The sequence below is a fragment of the Rhineura floridana genome, chromosome 5, assembly GCF_030035675.1.
Source record: "Rhineura floridana isolate rRhiFlo1 chromosome 5, rRhiFlo1.hap2, whole genome shotgun sequence".
Lineage (NCBI taxonomy): Eukaryota > Metazoa > Chordata > Lepidosauria > Squamata > Rhineuridae > Rhineura > Rhineura floridana.
The window spans coordinates 94,907,861-94,926,401 of record NC_084484.1 but is presented as its reverse complement, the minus strand read 5'-3'; the positions used below and the strand labels follow the sequence as shown (position 1 = coordinate 94,926,401).

Below are 18,541 nucleotides of genomic sequence, written 5' to 3'. Positions count from 1 at the left end.
CCATCAGCCCCAGCCAGCATTATTTACTATTTCTAATCATATACAACCCTCTCTCCTTTCCAGCTAAAAGCAGCCAACAACATTCATTAAAAACATCAATAATTACAACACAAATAGTTAAAGCCACAAGATAAAACAGATAAACAACTCAACACATCATAGCACTTAAAACGTTTCAAGAAAAAGAAAAGGCTCATAAAAGCAAAACAGTTTTCACCAGGCACTGGAAGACATGTAAAGATGGATCTCCCTTTCTATTTTGTGTTATTCATTCATTTATCTTTACAGAATTGGGTCCCTTTCTGTGTTTTAGAAAGCGGCGTGGTGGTGTTTTCACTCATGTTTCTCAAAAGCAGCTATGATTATAGTTCTGTTTTCCTCTCCTCTGCTCTCTCCCTTGTTCAAAAGGAAGATAAGTAATGGTAAGGATAACCTCCTCCTCACCCCCCTCCCCGTTTCCATGCACCACTGAAAACAGGAATAATGTAAGTTCTGCTTTCGTCTCAGATTGCAGGAATCAAGAAAGGGGCACAGAGTGGGGAGCTAAGGAGGAAGCTCCCAAAACAACAGGACCCTAGTCTGTGGCTTGGGGGATTTTCCCTCCCCCCTCCCAATAGAGTTAGCAAGAAAGGAAGCTGGTGTTGGCACTTACCCATCACACACACAAAAAGAGGAAATGTTTTACAAAAAAAGAAAGAAAAGAGAAACAAAGAACAAGAGAGGACACACATTTGCATTAAACTTGTGGATGCTCATTTATACACAAAATCTAGAAATAAGTACTATAATTTAAATAAAGCATACAATATATCTCACCATTGTGGGAAGATTATGGGCCTGCTCAGTCTTTTGTCTAGGTGCTAAGTGCCGGCGGGCAACTTAAAGGGCCCTCCTGCTCTCCCTATGTCCGGCTCTTTTATCTTTAAATCGGAGTTGGACTGCACTGCCCTTTATACAGAGGACTCCTTCAAATGGAGGACTGTCCTCTGTAAAGTGGGACACATGGCCACTCTAGAGGATGCTCTGATGTCCTATATCAAGGGTGAGGAACCTTTTTGGCTCTGGAGACCAGATCTTTATTTAGCCCCACCCCGCAGGGCAACTTTGACAGGTGGACCAGGCCAACACACCTGTCAATCACATGATGTCACTGGGTTGTGCTTTCCAAGCCTCTTGGCTTGCACCCCTCTTTTCAAGCTTGGCAATCAGAGCTTGAAAGGAGGAGACACAGGAAGGCGTGGAAAGCCCACCCTGCACTGATCCCTTCAACCCCCAAAAGGATCAATGCAGGGCGGGCTTTCTAAAACACCGGCTCTGCTTGCTTTTTCCTGTGGGTGCAGGGAAAGCCAGCAGACCCAGGTTTTTCTTCATTGCTATGTGGTGGAGCAGTCCCTGCCAGAGCCACAGTCTGCAGTGCACACAGCAGACATTGGCTCTGACAGGGACTGCTCAGTGGTCAGCAATGAAGAATCAGATGCTTGTTTTGCAGCGCTGCTTACTTTGCAGTGCTGCAGCAATCTTTACAGGCAGGAGGGGAGACTGCTTCAAAGAGTGCTGCAAAACAAGCACCCATTTCTTCATTGCTGGGTGATGGAGCAGTCTAGTCTCTGACAGAGACTGCTCTGTCCCACAGTGATGAAGAAAAAAAAAGTACACACAGCAAAAGCAAGCAGACCTGATTTTTTTTTGGGGGGAAACCCTGGCAGATCCTTTTGGGGGGTTGAAGGGATTAGCATGGGAAGGGGCTTTTCAAGAAGGTCTTGCCATCAGGAAGATGACTGCCCCGGAAGCCAGCAATTGCCGTCTCTCCTATATACCTACAGGAGTCATCATGAGGGATAATCTTATAAATGTTGGGGATGAGGGATGAGTAGTGTTGAAACCATCCCTAAGAAACCTAGACGTTTCAGAGAAGTTGGATTTATTGTGCCAAATTTGTTTCATATGCAGTAATGGGAAAATGCCACAAACGTGATTTGTGTAAACAGACTTATAGACGTTGCTGTCATATGCACAGAGCACATTAATTCCACTAAGGCTATGTTTCAAAGCAAAGTTGAGCCTCAAATATGTTTACAAATTTGTTATGGTTTGATGAAAACTCCACAAAGCTAATTTAAAATTATGATTCCCATTAATGTGTTAAACTGAAGCCTGAAATACTTGCCTTGTACACTCAAGGGCAGAAATTCGCCTATACATTACAAAAGTATGTATTTCATGATAACAGTTGCTCAACAGTTACTTTTAACATCCCTTACTTTTAATGTACCACCCAATGCATTTTTAATATAGCTTAGGAAGTTTTCATGAGGGCATTATCCCTTCCCTAAATGTGTTTGTTCTCTCCAAAGAAATAATAGTGTTTGGGGATATTAATCATAGGGTGATATCCAATGTTAGTCATGCTTATTTAAATCAGTGCATCTACTCTCACTTGCTGCATATCACTCATAGTTTGTGGTTTCCCCCCTCTCTCAGACTGGCTGGGGCTGATGGGAGTTGTAGTCCAGAACATCTGAAGGGCAGCAGGTTGGGGAAGACTGATCTATGCCATTTATATAGCACCATATATGGTAGCCAAGCTTCCTTCTTTTCTTCTTCAGCAACACAGTCTGATCACAAGTAAACTCTACTCCCCCACCTTCCCAATCCCCTGTGTTCTGCTGATGCTCTAGATGCTTCCTGCCTTTGTTCTGGAAAATGACAAGCCGATATTATTTTTCAGCTGAGGAAAGAGCAGAGCAGCATGTACACCCTGAGCAGAGCTGCTCACATTAATCACGCCAATCACATTACCCAAGCCCGTGTGGAGAAAGTGACACCGCCCTGCAGCGAGGACTGTGAAAAGCGACAGCCCCAACCAATTTGGCTAAGCCATAAACAATGGCACAAATGTTCCTCCTTCAGTGAAAATCGAGGGTTGAAAATAAACTTGTCTTCCAGATGGGGGCCCTGCTGCAGCACTTTGTGCTTTGCTGCCTGCATGTGACATGAGCAGGATTATTTGCTGGAGTACGTTAAGAACAGCATTTTATTATAAGAGTGTCAAGCTGCGCTCAAAGACCTGTTCTTTTAGCATTTGCTATTGCAGTAATGATCATTGCCCACATCTGCAAGAGAGGTGTGCGGGGCGGTCAACAAGGTCTTCTGTAACACTTCCAGACAGTGTCCATCTTAAATTAGCGTGCTTGCTGCTTGAATGGCTGGGCACTGTTATTCTGGCTAACTCCCAGATTCCCCTTGAAATGCTAGTTATATGTTAACTTTATGCTGCTTTTGGCTTGTACCAGTTGTTCCAGCAGCAACCAGCCCAAATGGCAAAATGTTCACTGGATGATTCAAGCCACCCATTCTTCTTGGAGAAAGAGCCACAGCTCAGCGGCAAAGCATCAGAAGGTCCCAAGTTCAGTCCCCAGCATCTCCAGGTAGGGCTGGGAGTGTTTTCTGTCTGAAACTGTGAAGAATTGATGCCCATCAGGGTAGACAGTACTGAGCTAGATGGACCAATAGTGTGACTCGGTATATGGCAGGTTCCTATTCTCCTGTGTTGTGATATCAAAACCTGAATGGACATAAAGGAGCAAAAACAGGAGTAGGAATGGACTGTTCTACCATGTCTGAAGACTCTTGTTGCTTTTGAACAGCATTATGTGTGCACAAAGTTACTAATGTAGAATAGAAAGACAAAGCAACATTATAAAAGCAAATATACATTCTCTGGCCAATGGAGATTTGACATTTGAATTACAGACCCAGGAAATGCAAAAATAACTTTTAGTATCATGTGTGAAAACCAAACATCCTGAGAAGCCTGACATATTCATGGTGCCATTCTTTAGATGGCTTGACTTTCTGTCAATGAAATATGAATGTTAAGAGTTGACGGAGTACATTGAACTGGGTTGTCTTGATCTTTTGATTGGTTGGCCCCTCCACTTCCTACTTCCACAGAAACTGTACAGTCCAGTGTTTTTGAGGAATAAAAACCAAACAAACATTTTGCAGCCCTAACTTGCATGCTTTTTAACCTCCCGAATTCTGGAGCATTCAACAAATTGTGCATTTTGTTGGGGAGGGAATCTGTGCAATTAGAAGAGCTACAAAATGCCCCCCCCCCCCGAAACATAGTTTGTGTGCGGCTTTGTAGGTAACTCTTCTGCATTGCAAAGGCAGAAATGAGTACAATATTTGTGTAGGATTGCTGTGGTTTGGTCCACATCTGAGAAAGAAATAGGCAGTTGAGTACTGTATACTGAGTACAGTGGCCAGTTATTTCCCCACATGATGCCACATAACTGGCCTTAGAATGTTGAAATTATGTCTGGAGATGAAATGGTTTGAACTGACACAACTTTGCAAAAACAAAGTGTTCCAAATTAAAGCCTGCTTTTTCCAGTTTTTCCTTCTCAAGAGCCAGGGGTGGGGGAATATCCACAATGTTAAAACCTTGGGCTGTCCATCTTGTCAATGCAAGGAGATGTCATAGAATCATAGAATAGTAGAGTTGGAAGGGGCCTGAAAGGCCATCGAGTCCAACCTCCTGCTCAGTGCAGGAATCCATTGGGAATTCCTTGCAGTTAGCCACAGGCTTTGCTCCGTCACACGCTAGAGAGCAATTTCTTTCAGCAACCATTTAGAGCAGAGTTGGGGAAGCTTGGGGGCTGACTGTAGCCCTGCAGGGCTCTCTGTCTGCTTCTCAGAACTGTCCCCAGTAGCCCTCTTTTGCATCCCAGGAGTTTTTGCCTGGCTGGAATGGGTCCTTAAATTCTGATCACGCCTCTTGCTTCTCTGGATAGAGGATAGAGAGGGGTGTCTGAGTGTGTGTAGAAACTAGCCTACCATACAAAAGTAAAATTTATATTTGCTGCTCCACTCCTTTTTGCCTCTGGCCACGCCCACAATTTGCATGTGGCCCTCCAAAGTTTGCCCAGAAGGGAATGTGGCCTTCGGGCTTACAGAGGTTCCCCACCCCTGATTTAGACCTAGATGGAGGTTTCTCTGCAGTCTGAATTAGAGGATTCTGGGCCAATATTCACTATCCTCTATTTTCATGCAAAAAAGAGGAATTCAAAGAATATGTGCAACCATTTTGAATGAAGGGGAGATGTCCGAATCAACCGGAAAAAAACAAAGGAGGGCAGTACCAGTTTCCAAACTAACAAACCAGCAAATCTCAAAAGGTGCTAAAAACTATTTATTGAAGAGCTACAGAAGACTTGTTCGGCCTGATGTGTTTTGCACAAAATGTAGCTCTTCATCAGAGTGCATTCCTCATGCAGGAGATATGCAATGACCTTTCCTTCTGATGAAGAGTTACATTTTACTTAAAATGCTAAAGGCATATAACAAGCTCTCTGGAGTGAAGCAATAAATACTTGTTTTTTAAAAGCACCTTTTGTGGTTTATCTCACTTGTTTTGTTATATATGTGCAGGGAGTAGGGCTGGATGTGAGCATAATAACAGCAACACCCAAAGTTGCTGTAGGCCAAGGGTAGCCAATGTGATGCCCATCAGATGTTACTGGACTACAACTCCCATGATCATTGGCCATGCTGCTTGAGGTTAATGGGAGTTAGAATACTACAACATCTGGAGGGCACCAGGTTGGCTATCCCTACTCTAAGCACAGTAAATATATTGGGTTGCATTCAACTAAGTCTTACTCAGAGAAGATCCACTGAAATTAATGAACCTAACTCATATCTATTAACTTCAATGGAGAAGCACTGAATACCACCCAATGAATGCTTAATTATTTTAAATGGCCAATAATGGAATTCACTGGTTAAACTGGGTGCATACATTGGGTTAAATTCCATTCTCAGCATTTGTATCTACAGTATTCCACTTACATGTGCTTCACTGTTTGTTCAGGCTGCAACTGGAGGTTATTTTGGGATTCTACTTGCATATCCTTTCTGCAAACATTATCATCATTGTACCAAAACATAAGAACATAAGAAGAGACATGTCGGATCAAACCAAGGGCCTATCTAGTTCAGCATCCTGCACTCGCAGTGGACAACCGATGCCTAAGACAAGCCTGCAAGCAGGACATGACCACAACGGCACACTCTCCACACTTGTGCTGCCCAGCAATTGGTAGTCGGAGATATATCATCTCCAACATAATTGGAGCCTTATCTTAATGAAACATAAGTCAGTTACTCTTGATACAGCTTTATAGTAGATATGCAACTATTTGAGTACTACTGCAACTGAAAAGCTATTACTTAGACAAATATTGGTTCATGAGTGATGACCCTCTTAAGTTGCAGGTTTCATTCATGCAGCAGCTTACTGATCTAAAATGCCCCCAGAGCAGACATTTTTGCTAACGGATACATCCTCTTGATGCCACAATTCAGATGTGTGATTTTCTGCAACTTTGATTCCCAAATCACTCTGGCAAACATTTTAGTGTCTGTGGATAATATCATTATACAGTTTAGTCACTAGGTGGCACGGGACTCAGTTGTATCTCAGTGGAGTCAGGAATTTCCTGTAGCTATTCTATTATGGTTTAAGAAAGACAATAAAGTTCTTGCCTAGCTTCCTGACATAGAGACAATTCACTAATAGGCAAAAACCTTGCGGTTTAGGAACATACCTATAGCCAACAGATACTTCTATCAAGCTTTAAAAAGCAGGAAAATTGGGCAGCTATAGTTAATGCACCAGGGGAGCAGGAGACCTGACCTCCTCTCTGAGATATTGTACTGCCCTACAAATTTGTCAAAATGCAAACACAATTTGGGTTGGTCTTTCACAGTCCAATCCACTTGCTGTGTAGCTTGGAAGAATTTGGTAACATGTGCCTCTGAGCATATAGTGAGTGGTGTCAACACCTGCAATCAGCCCAAATAATAAAAACAAGACTTGTGCTGTGCTGCTTGGAAGGGGATGAGGAGAGGTAGGGAGGGGCAAAGGAAGGGGAGGGGAGGGGCAAGGAGGAGGGGTTAGGAAGGAGGAGGAGGGAGGGTGGGTTTGATCATTTGCATACTTTTTGGGTTCAATGGGATTTATTTCTGTGCAATCATGTTTAGGATAGGTGAAACTGACCTGGGGGAGGGGCAGGGAGGAAGAAGGGGAGGGGAGGAGATTGGGTGGGTGGGCACGGGACAGAGGGGAAGCCCCTTCCCTTTCAAAAAGGAAAACACTGTGAACAGTATCATTGCTTTTCAGCATTTCCTCCACCTTTTTATTCTACAGCAGGCACATGTACCCTCCTACCCAAATTTAAACCAAAGTTGTCCCTGGCCACATCCACACCAGACCTTTATTTCACTTTAGACAGTCATGGCTTCTCCCAAAGAATCCTGGGAAGTGTAGTTAGTGAAGGATGCTGAGAGTTGCTTGGAGATGCCCTGTTCCTCTCACAGAGCTTCAGTCAGAGCAGCTGACTGTTAAATCACTCTGGCCACTGGAGCTCTGTCAGGGGAATAGGAGTCTCCTCTCAGCACCCTTCACAAACTACACTTCCCAGGATTCTTTGGAAGAAGCCATGACTGTCTGAAGTGAAATCAATGTCTGGTGTGGCCCCCTGATTAGGCAAGCCAAGCAGCTGGGAGTTTGGCTTTTAGAACACTGACAGTTGGTTCCTACTGAGCATGCCCAATGTTATCACTGAGTTCAGTGTTAAATTTCTTAAATTAATTAAAAATAAGCCAGGCATATTTGTAACTTTTAAACTGCAGGAGATGAAGGTCAGAGTATGGGGCAAAGTCAGTAATAGGATTACAGGTGCTCAGTGAACACGGCTGATTTTTAAATAATTTCAACAAATTATGAGATCTCTGACAGAAAAAAGTCCAAAACGGGTCTGGTTTTTTGGTCTTTCTTTCTTTCTTTTTATTTATTTATTATTTTATTTATATCCCGCCTTTCCTCTCAGCAGGAGCCCAGGGTTACACTTTGAACTCTCGATTCTCTCTGACTGTTTTGTGTATCGCCATTAAAAATTAGAGGGTTGTTAAGCAAGCATTTCTGAGTTCAGGACTATAAATTTTGTAAGGTTTTGTTTTGAAATGAGCTTATGGGAAGCATCAGAATGGCATGGAGGGGTATTTTCAATTTAACATTGCAGAATGAGAAAAATCCATGCTACATATAGTATACAGCCATTCTCGCGGCTGTATAATAAGAAAAATAAGACAAAGCTGAATATTTATGGAGGCAGTAACAAGTTCAGAGAACTTTACGAGGGATGAGCCTTGTTGGCCAGTGTACTGGTGATGGAGAGTTAATCAATAGACCAGAGCTTTGAAAAGTTTCTTTTTTGAACTACGACTCCCATGGCACTAAGAAAGTGGATACAGAAAAGTTTTTCTCCCTCTCTCATAATACTAGAACTTGTGGACATTCAAAGAAGCTGAATGTTGGAAGATTCAGGACAGACAAAAGGAAGTACTTCTTTACTCAGCACATAGTTAAACTATGGAATTTGCTCCAACAAGATGCAGTAATGGCCACCAGCTTGGATGGCTTTAAAAGAAGATTAGACAAATTCATGGAGGACAGGGCTATCAATGGCTACTAGCCGTGATGGCTGTGCTCTGCCACCCTAGTCAGAGGCAGCATGCTTCTGAAAACCAGTTGCCGGAAGCCTCAGGAGGGGAGAGTGTTCTTGCACTCGGGTCCTGCTTGCGGGCTTCCCCCAGGCACCTGGTTGGCCACTGTGAGAACAGGATGCTGGACTAGATGGGCCACTGGCCTGATCCAGCAGGCTCTTCTTATGTTCTTATGTTCTTATCAGCCTAATCCAGTGGCCATGCTGGCTGGGGCTGATGGAAGTTGTAGTTCAAAAAAGTAACTTTTCGAACCCCTGCAAAAGGCACATGACTGTCTTTTTGTTTTTAATGTCACCATGGACAGCCTATTCAGCCTGGCTCCTAAAGGCTGTAGGCAGTGGCGACAGGTAACTCCATGTAAGTGGGGCGGTGGAATCCGCTCCATCTAGTTCCATCTAGTTCCCTAATCCCCTTTTGAAGCTGTCTTGGGTGGTAGCCATCACTTAGAATAGTAGAATAGTAGATTTGGAAGGGGCCTATAAGGCCATCAAGTCCAACCCCCTGCTCAATGCAGGAATCCAAATCAAAGCATTCCTGAGAGATGGCTGTCCAGCTGCCTCAAGAATGCCTCCAGTGTTGGAGAGCCCACTATCTTTCTAGGTAATTGGTTCCATTGTCGTATGGCTCTAGCAGTTAGCAAAATTTTCCTGATGTCCAGTCGAAATCTGGCTTCCTGCAACTTGAGCCCATTATTCCATGTCCTGCACACCAGGACGATCGAGAAGAGATCCCGGCCCTTCTCTGTGTGACAACCTTTCATGGACTTGAAGAGTGCTATCATATCTCCCCTCAGTCTTCTCCAGGCTAAACATGCCCAGTTCTTTCAGTCTCTCCTCATAGGGCTTTGTTTCCAGTCCCCTGATCATCCTTGTTGTCCTCCTCTGAACCTGTTCCAGTTTGTCTGCATCCTTCTTGAAGTGCGGAGACCAGAACCGGATGCAGTACTCAAGATGAGGCCTAACCAGTGCTGAATAGAGGGGAACTGCACGTGATTTGGAAACTATACTTCTGTTAATGCAGCCTAATATAGCAATTGCCTTTTTTGCAGCCACATCACACTGTTGCCTTGTCTGGACCCTTCCTGTGAGAATCCCACCTCAGGCGCCACCTGCTAGGATCCCGCCTGTGGTCACCGCCTTGTCACAGTCCCACCTCAGGGTTCTGGTCTTTAAACAGTTCTTTCACCAGCTCTAGCACAGATCTCTCCCACTGCTAGGCAGCAACACCAGACACTCCCTGTAAAACAATATTGCCTTGAGACTGTGCCTTAGTCTCCTCCTGGCTTATTGCTGCTTTGTGTCTGGGTGCACTTGCAGGCCACAACCCCCCTGGATCTTTGTGCCTATAAAGAATACAACCCTGGGTTGCTCTGGATACTTGATGATGTTACACTATCTCTTCACCGCTGCCACCATTGATACTGTTTCCCAATCTTGGTATATGCCCTGCCCACCCTTTTGGTCTGTGTAAACCCAGCCAAGGATCAGGCGTTAGGTAAACCAAGAAATATTTATTTATATACACAGGGAATAACAAGATTACTTAAAGGTATAGTCAACAAGCGTGTGGTTTCATAAGTTTAATTACTCTTTATGTTTCTAGTCATCAATAACCTGCCTCACTACCCAGCTAATCCAATCCACCCTATCCAAAACCAACCCACAGAACCAACTGAACTAACTCCTAAACCCACCAACTAAAACCAACCGAACGAACTCTCAACTGTCCTCCTCTCATTTATACCTTCAGACACTCAAACACTCAGCCAATCATCATACAACACTCATCAACATTCCAACCCATGTACTCCCCCCTCTCAGTCAGTCCACCTACCTCATTTACTCTAATAAACCCACACTTATCATATTTACAGTATTATAAATACAGGGGCATCACAGCCTCATATTCGGCTGGTGATCAACAACAATTCCAAGATCCTTCTCACATGTTGTATTGCTGAGCCAAGTATTCCCCATCTTATAACTGTGCATTTGGTTTCTTTTTCCTAAGTGTAGCACTTTGCATTTTTCCCTGTTGAATTTCATTCTGTTGTTTTCAGCCCAATGCTCCAGCCTATCAAGGTCCCTTTGAATTTTGTTTCTGTCTTCCATGGTATTAGCTGGGCCTCCCAATTTTGTATCATCTGCAAATTTGATAAGCATGCTCTGTACCTCCTCATCCAAGTAGTTAATAAAAATGTTGAAGAGCACTGGGCCCAGGACTGAGCCCTGTGGTACCCCACTCATTACTTCTGCCCAGTCTGAGAAGGAACCATTGATAAGCACTCTTTGAGTACGATTCTGGAGCCAACTGTGGATCCACCTGATAGTTCTTCCATTCAGCTCACATTTAGCTAGCTTACTAATCAGAATATCATGGGGCACTTTGTCAAAAGCTTTGCTGACGTCAAGATATATTATGTCCACAGCATTCCCACAGTCTACAAGGGAGGTTACCCGATCAAAAAATGAGATAAGATTAGTTTGACAGGATTTGTTGTTCATAAATCTATGTTGGCTCCTAGTAATCACTGCATTGTTTTCAAGGTGCTTACAGATTGACTGCTTTATAATCTGCTCCAGAGTTTTTCCAGGAATCGATGTTAGGCTGACTGGTCTGTAGTTCCCCAGTTCCTCCTTTTAGCTCTCCCCCAGTCATCTAGCAATTCACCAGTCCTCCATGATTTCGCAAAGATAATTATAGACAGCGGTTCTGAGAGTTCTTCAGCCAGTTCCTTCAGTACTCTAGAATGCAGTTTATCAGGCCCTGCCGATTTGAACTTGTTCAAAGTGATTAGGTATTCCTTGACTGTTTGTCTATCAATCTCAAGCTCCAATCCTGCCCCTTCTACTTCATGTTTCCCGGGAGGGTCATAGACCCTTTTTTGGGAGAAGACTGAGCCAAAGTAGGAATTGAACACTTCTGCCTTTTCTTTGTCATCTGTTGTCATTTTGCCATCCTAATTGAGTAGCTGTACCTCCATTTCTTTTCTCTGTCTTTTACTATGGACAAACCTGAAGAAAGCTTTTTTTTTTGCTTTTAGCATCTCTCGCTAACCTTGGCTCATTCTCAGCTTTAGCCTTCCTGATGCCATCCCTGCAATTCCATGATATCTGCCTGTACTCTTCCTTTGTGGCCTGGCCTTCTTTCCACTTCCTGTATGTGTCCTTTTTGTTTTCAGGTCATCTCTAAGCTTTTTGTGAAGCCACATTGGCTTCTCCTGCTGTTTTCCCCCTTTTTTCCTTGTTGGAATTTGTGGTAGCAAATTCCATATTTTAGCCATGTGCTTCATTCTGATATTCAATTTTCATCCATTGTGATTCTTTTTATTCATTTAGGCAAGTGCACAACTTCCCACCACTTCAACCTGTGACAAGAAGAAAGGCAAGACCTGTCAAACTTGACACTGCCACAGTGCTTACTAAAGTCACAGAGAGTCTCTGCTGGACCAAGAATAGGCAAATCTCATTCAAAAGCAGTTCTAGATAGTCCAGCTCTGAACTACTATTCTAGTACATGATTGACTGACTGAAAGGAGCATGAGAGGTTTCCAGACAGAGCTGGTTCTAGCTATTTTACTGCCTGAGGCAAAAGACAAAATGGCACCTCCCTGTTTTGCACACAGAAGCCAACCACACTTACTTCAACAGTAAAGTAAGGGACATTGTCCGCCACTGCAGCAGGGCTAGCTTAGGGGGAACAGACCAGGCTATACTGCACACATAGCTCTGTTCTCCAACACCTCACCATCACTCACTGTTCCCGCCTCCTCCCCAGCAGCTGCTGCCTGAGGCAGCTGCCTCACTCTGCCTCATAGCACAGCCAGCCCTGGTTCCAGAGAAAAGGGGACTCCTCTTTTGTTAGGTTCTGTATTATGAGTTGCATCTCTCAGCTAGGCCTGAAGGAAACTATCAATTTGCTAAGCCCTCAGCTTCCTAGGCAGTGTAGGGGAGAAGGATGACATCTTTGTGTAAAAATAAAACACTGTCTTTGATCTGAAAAGCATGCTTCCTGACAAAGTTTGTCTGAAGTCCTGTTTATAGAACAGTTCTGCGCAACATCTGTCAGATTTTCAAAACTACAAAACCTGACAGGAAACACACTCAAACACACAAGCACAGAAGACAGAAATGACTTGAAGCTAATGTGACAGCAAAGATTGGACAGGTTTTTAATTGATCTTGACAGCTCTGACATCACTGCATGCCTGAAAGTCTGTGTTACTAATGGACTGAGTGGCAAGCAAAATAGGTAATGAACCCTGCAGCTCTTTGCTTGCAAAAGCAGAGCACACCCTTCCATGGAAAGAAATCTACATGTGCATGTGTTTGTGTGTTGGACAGTGAAAAAAGTGGATAAGAGAAAAATAAACTCATTTGAAATGTGGTGTTGGAGGAGAGCTTTGCAGATACCATGGACGCAAAAAAGACAAATAATTGGGTGTTAGAACAAATTAAACCAGAACTGTCACTAGAAGCTAAAATGATGAAACTGAGGTTATCCTACTTTGGACACACAGTGAGAAGACATGATTCACTAGAAAAGACAATGCTGGGAAAAACAGAAGGGAGTAGAAAAAGAGGAACACTAAACAAGAGATGGATTGATTCCATAAAGGAAGCCACAGACCTGAACTTACAAGATCTGTACCTGGTGGTAATAGATACTATTGAGGTCACTGATTCATAGAGTTGCCATACGTTGTGATCAACTTGAAGGCACATAACAACATGTGTTTGTGTATGTGTTTAAATATGTAAATACACAAATATAAATTATGAGTTGAATCCAGCCTAAATTACATGAATTCAATTCCCATTTAAATCAATGGGACTTGAATAATCTCAATGATTTCAATGGGACCTATGTTCAACTACCTTTGTCTAAATCCAACCCCATTATACATATTGTTATCAAAAATCTTATCAGTTTAGAATCAGAGTTAAGGCTTTCTCATGTTGACTCAAGTGCCACAAAGCCAGGAAACTAAGCTAAGAAATGCCCCACAATAATCAAGGATGTGCTTACAACTTACCACCATGTATTCACACTTTTCCTTTGTCTTTCAGGCCCGAATCCAAATGGGGAGAACAGAGTGCCTGGTTCCAATAAAGACGCCTCATGTGGCCTGGTCCTGCATTGTCTTATGAAGCATCTGAGCCTTACTGGATTGCTAGAGGAATCCTCCTGTGTCTGTTTATTGCCTACATTCTGGAAACAAACACACACACACACACATTAGCTGTGTGGTTGTGGTATATGGTTGTGTAGTTGCATGGTGTTTTGCCCAAAGTGTTTTTTCCACAGGCAAGAAAGTTCGGGATCTCAAAGACCATGAAACTCACTCGTGAAGAAGAAAAATTTAGTGTTTGATTGAAGCAAAATCTGTTGGTTTTGCCAGGCAGGCACTTACACTTAAAGCAGCTAATGATGAGCACAGATCTTATCTTTCATTCTCCCTTTTCTTGTTGGAAGCCCCAAACAGCAACACCAGGAGAGATCCCCTTTATGGCCCCGTTGGGTTTACACCGCACTGCACTTCGCTTCAGGCCAGTGTTGAGGCTTATCTAGGGCGCTCTATTTATACTAAAAAGACCGTCTGGGAGGGGGCAGAGGCAGCACCTATACCTGTGAGATTTTTATCTTTCCCAGGGGTACATGCCTTTAGATCTCACACTTCTGACTTTTGTTTACCATTCCCTGTGGGCCAGTGTCCTTGAATTTGTGCTAGCAAGAGGTGAGAATGCAGCTGTGATGCTCACTCTCAGCCCGTCAGTGTATGTGATTAGCTCATCCACTGTCTGTTTTGGCTAATTAAACAGCCTTCTGTATTCTGCAGACAGTATGTCATGGAAATTCCCCCTCCCATTCTCCAAAGATGTTTAAAGTGTGGATCAGACTTCCCATAACTCTCTATCCTGTTGCATTTGTGGCTTTTCCCAAGTATAGTTACCTTCCTGATTGCCAATGGAAATCTTCTCTTCCCCAATCCAGGTCTGGTTCAAAGTTGTGATGAGGACACTGCCACTTACCAGCATTCACTCTGTGTGCAGCTTGACTTATACCGTGCTGACCACTGTCATGATTGTCCTTCATATTTCAAGAAATGTATGAAATTGGATGGCTTTAAAAGGGATTAGACATATTAAATAACAGTAGCAGTGGCTACTAATCATGATGGCTATATTACCTTCACTGATAGAGAGAGTATGCCTCTGAATAACCATTGCTGGGGAGCATAAGTGGGGAGAGTACTGTTGCACTCAGGTCCTGCTTGCAGGCTTCCCAGAGGCTTCTGGTTGGCCAGTGTAAGAATGCAGGACTAATGGGTCACTGGCCTGATCCAGCAGGACTCTTCTTATGCAAACATTTTCTGTCTTCAGACATTATGCAAGCTTGCACTACATGTATATCAAATTTCAGCTATTTGTTGTGAAATACCTTCACAAAGTTCATCTCCCCCCCACCCCCACCCCCACCCCCACCCCTATAAGTTAGCCACATCACAATTGTTAGGGTATTTCACAACATATAGCTGAAATTTAACCTCACTCTCCTACGTGGCTCTAGGAATCCAGGACATTGTTTTATACTAGTCAGACCATGGGCATATCTAATTCACCGACTGGGAATCGGGTCTCCAGGATTTCCAGCAGTGGTCCTTCCTAGCCCTACCTACATAGGGCTATCTGTATGTGAAGCATGTGCTCTGCTGCTGAGGCATGGCCCTTCTCCTATAGCTCTTTCTACTTTTATGTTAACTGGAAAGTGTGGAAAGCTACCCCCTAACGTAACATCCTCCCTACATGTCACTGGAATAATCAGAAGTAATTCCAGGTAACTGGGCCAGGACAAGGCTGTGAGCAATTAGTACTGTTGGCAATTAGCAGCTAATGCACAAAAGAAAATGCTTTTTGCTTCTGTTCAGCATTGTGCTAATGCCCAAAGTTGTCATTTCCACTGACTTCAGCTTTCTCTTCCTCCTTCATCATCATCTCCAACGTAAAATTGCTAGTGAAAGTACGCAACAGAGAAACCACCAACCAATTTTTTAATGCAACTCATAAGCTTTTTCTAGCTAGGCTGATTACTTGAGTTGTCTTATTAGTGTCGCACCTGCTATAAGTGGTACTGATGCCAAATTAGATGGAAAAACATGCAAATACCTTGCTAGCTTTCGGGTAAATTAGCATGCAAATGACACAAAGGTGAATATAGCTTTGAAGAGAGATGCAGTAACATCATTTGACTAATTACTGAAGCAGAGAAATAAAAAGAAAATAGATGGGGGGGGGATTCCAGTAAACATCAATCTACTCATATATCTTACTTCCATCAATTCATAATGCAAAGCAAACAGCTTGGGATTTATTTTTTTTATCAATTGTGGTGGTGATAGCCACCTGCAGCCTCTAGAATCACAACCATTCAAAGGAACTGGGAAACTTTAATTAATGTAGGTCCAGTCAATTTTATTGCTTCCTGTTGATCCTGGCTGGGGGGATTAATGATGGATGGTTTGAGGACCCTTGCTGAGCATTACAGGAGGATCTTGACATAAGGAAGGATGTTCCTTGGACAGTTTTAAAGTACTATGTGGAGCCTGTTTTAATTCTACTTCTAGCTCATTGTGGAAAACCAGTGCCTCAGCAGCCCTGAGTGTATCTAGTGTAGAAGCAACTCAGTTATTGCTATGTGTTTTTGCTGCTCCAGAATAGAAACTACGCCCCACCATCCTGCCTTCTGCTTAATATTAAAATGACCTGAGTGCTAACTTAAAAGACAAGTAGATCTTCCTTTTAGGAATGTACTGAAATAAAAAAACACATGCCAGACCATCTCTAGAATTTTGTCTACACAAATTTAGGAACATAAGAAGCTGCACTATATTGAGCAAGACCATTGTCTACTGACTGCCAGTGACTCTCCAGGTTTTCAGACTGGGGTGTCTCTCAGCCCTACTTGGAGATGCCAAGGATTGAACCGGGGACCTTCTGCATGCAAAGCTCTACCACTGAGCTATGGCCCTTCTCCAAATGTGTGCAATATTTACAAAGATCTAGGGAGCTGAACAGATTCATCAGTACATCTAACAATCATGAATCAGTCCTAACAAGTATATTTTCTTCTAGAAAACCAAAGATATATTGCTGCTGCCGCCTCCGCCACCACCACCGGCACTGCTGCTGCTCTTCTTCTTCTTCTTCTTCTTCTGCTTCTTCTTCTTCAGCAACAACAACAGAGGCTGGTCCATGCTCTCTGCTCCATTTACCACAGAAGATATTTGCCTGCGCTAAATGCTGACTAATTGACATATTTTATTTGCTGTCTCTTGCCCTAAAGTATTGACAAATCCCCCCCCCACACACACATTTGGATTTCCTTCACTCAGTGTCTAATACTAAACAGGGCCTTTCACCCTATAGCCCTTGCCATTTTCTCTGGGTCAATACACTTTTCATTTCAGGGTAGATAATTGTGATTACATTGCGTACAGGAGGTAAAAGTGGAGTGAAACCTTTTTCACATCAACAAGAAAAAGGAATCTAGACAGTATTACCTAAAGGGCTTTCTATAATACATTTTGTTTTCATTGATCATATTTTTATATGAAACATCTTTTTTATATAAATTTCACGTTACTGTATATGAAATATGAAAGAGATATATGCATTTTGGCTCGTATCTTTTGTATTTCTCCTGTCTTCATTTAGATTCTTAGTTTTGTTGAATTAAATACTTTTATCTTGGAACAAATACAATGAATATGAATCTCACCATGTTTTGTTTGTTATAACTGCGATTTGTGACAGTGACCAGTTTTTTAAGAAAATAATCCTTGTAGAAATGTCCCTTGTAGGCATGATTCAAATAAATTTTATCAGAATCATTTTCAGAAGAGAGACTTTCATGGAGATGGATATGTACATTGAGGTAAATGCTCCAGAGGAAATAGAATAAGCAGGTATTAATGAAAAATATGGTGATAGGCAGAGCAACACTTCATTGATAGGGGTATCAAAACCATTAAGGTATTTCTATAACACATAGGAATGCTTACATTTGGGCACTCATGCTCTACCAGTAGGTTGGGGAGAAATGCATTTCAGTTCACATTTAAAGGCAAACCTATTTAATTTGCCCTTCCTGAAATGATGTGAGAAGCATCACACAGCCATTCTTTGAAACCTACACTTCTCTGAATTTTGCAGGGCAGTTCTCCAGCCAAGTACTGTACTGTGTTCAAAAATTCATACATTAGGTAAAGTGTGCATAACAATACATTTATTACTGAAAATAACATACAAAAATGCATTATATTACAGGAAACTGCTTTGCAAAAATGTGTCTATTACACATTTGCATACAAAATTGCATAAAATGCATATATTAGGAGAAACTTGCACTAAATGCTGATGAATTTTAATGAGGACTTTTTTTAAAAAAAATTGTAAACTGATGTGAAGAACTAAACCGAAGATGGGAAAAATGAGAAACTGAAAGAAACCAAAACTGACTGATTTTCTCTCAAGACATCCTGATCACTGGAAAAGTCTGAAAATCTGCCTGTCCCTTCATGTGCTGATTTTTCCTCAAGGTGACATTTAAAAAGTCTTTCATTTGCCCCTCCCTGTTTCCAACCCTTTAATCTTTGCCTGCTTCCTTGTGGTGGCTTGTGATTCTTGCCCGCATTTTAATGTTGTTGTCTGATTCAGTGTTGTGCTGAGGTACTTGTGCATGACTAGTTAAATCTGATTTGATTTAGGAGATCAAAGCTCATTCACAGGGCCCTCATGACAAGCTGCTTTTTGAAAAACATTCTGAATTGGCAGCCCAGGTTCAAGAGTGTTCATAGCTAAGCAGTTGTTTGAGTGCTTTATCACTAACGCAAGTTGCTGTTGAACCTGCCACCACTCAAAGCACTTTAGGGACTAGGCTCAGACCAATCCCTCCATATCTAAGAGAT

The 18,541-nt window shown here is 42.6% G+C and overlaps 1 long non-coding RNA gene across 1 annotated transcript; it reads left to right on the top strand.

Annotated features, from left to right (window-relative positions):
- The first annotated feature begins 360 nt into the window (after positions 1–360).
- On the top strand, positions 361–13,692 carry LOC133385872 (uncharacterized). Its single transcript, XR_009762991.1, has 3 exons — positions 361–422; positions 3,294–3,428; positions 13,644–13,692. It is a non-coding gene; the product is annotated as an uncharacterized LOC133385872 (long non-coding RNA).
- Positions 13,693–18,541: the final 4,849 nt, after the last annotated feature.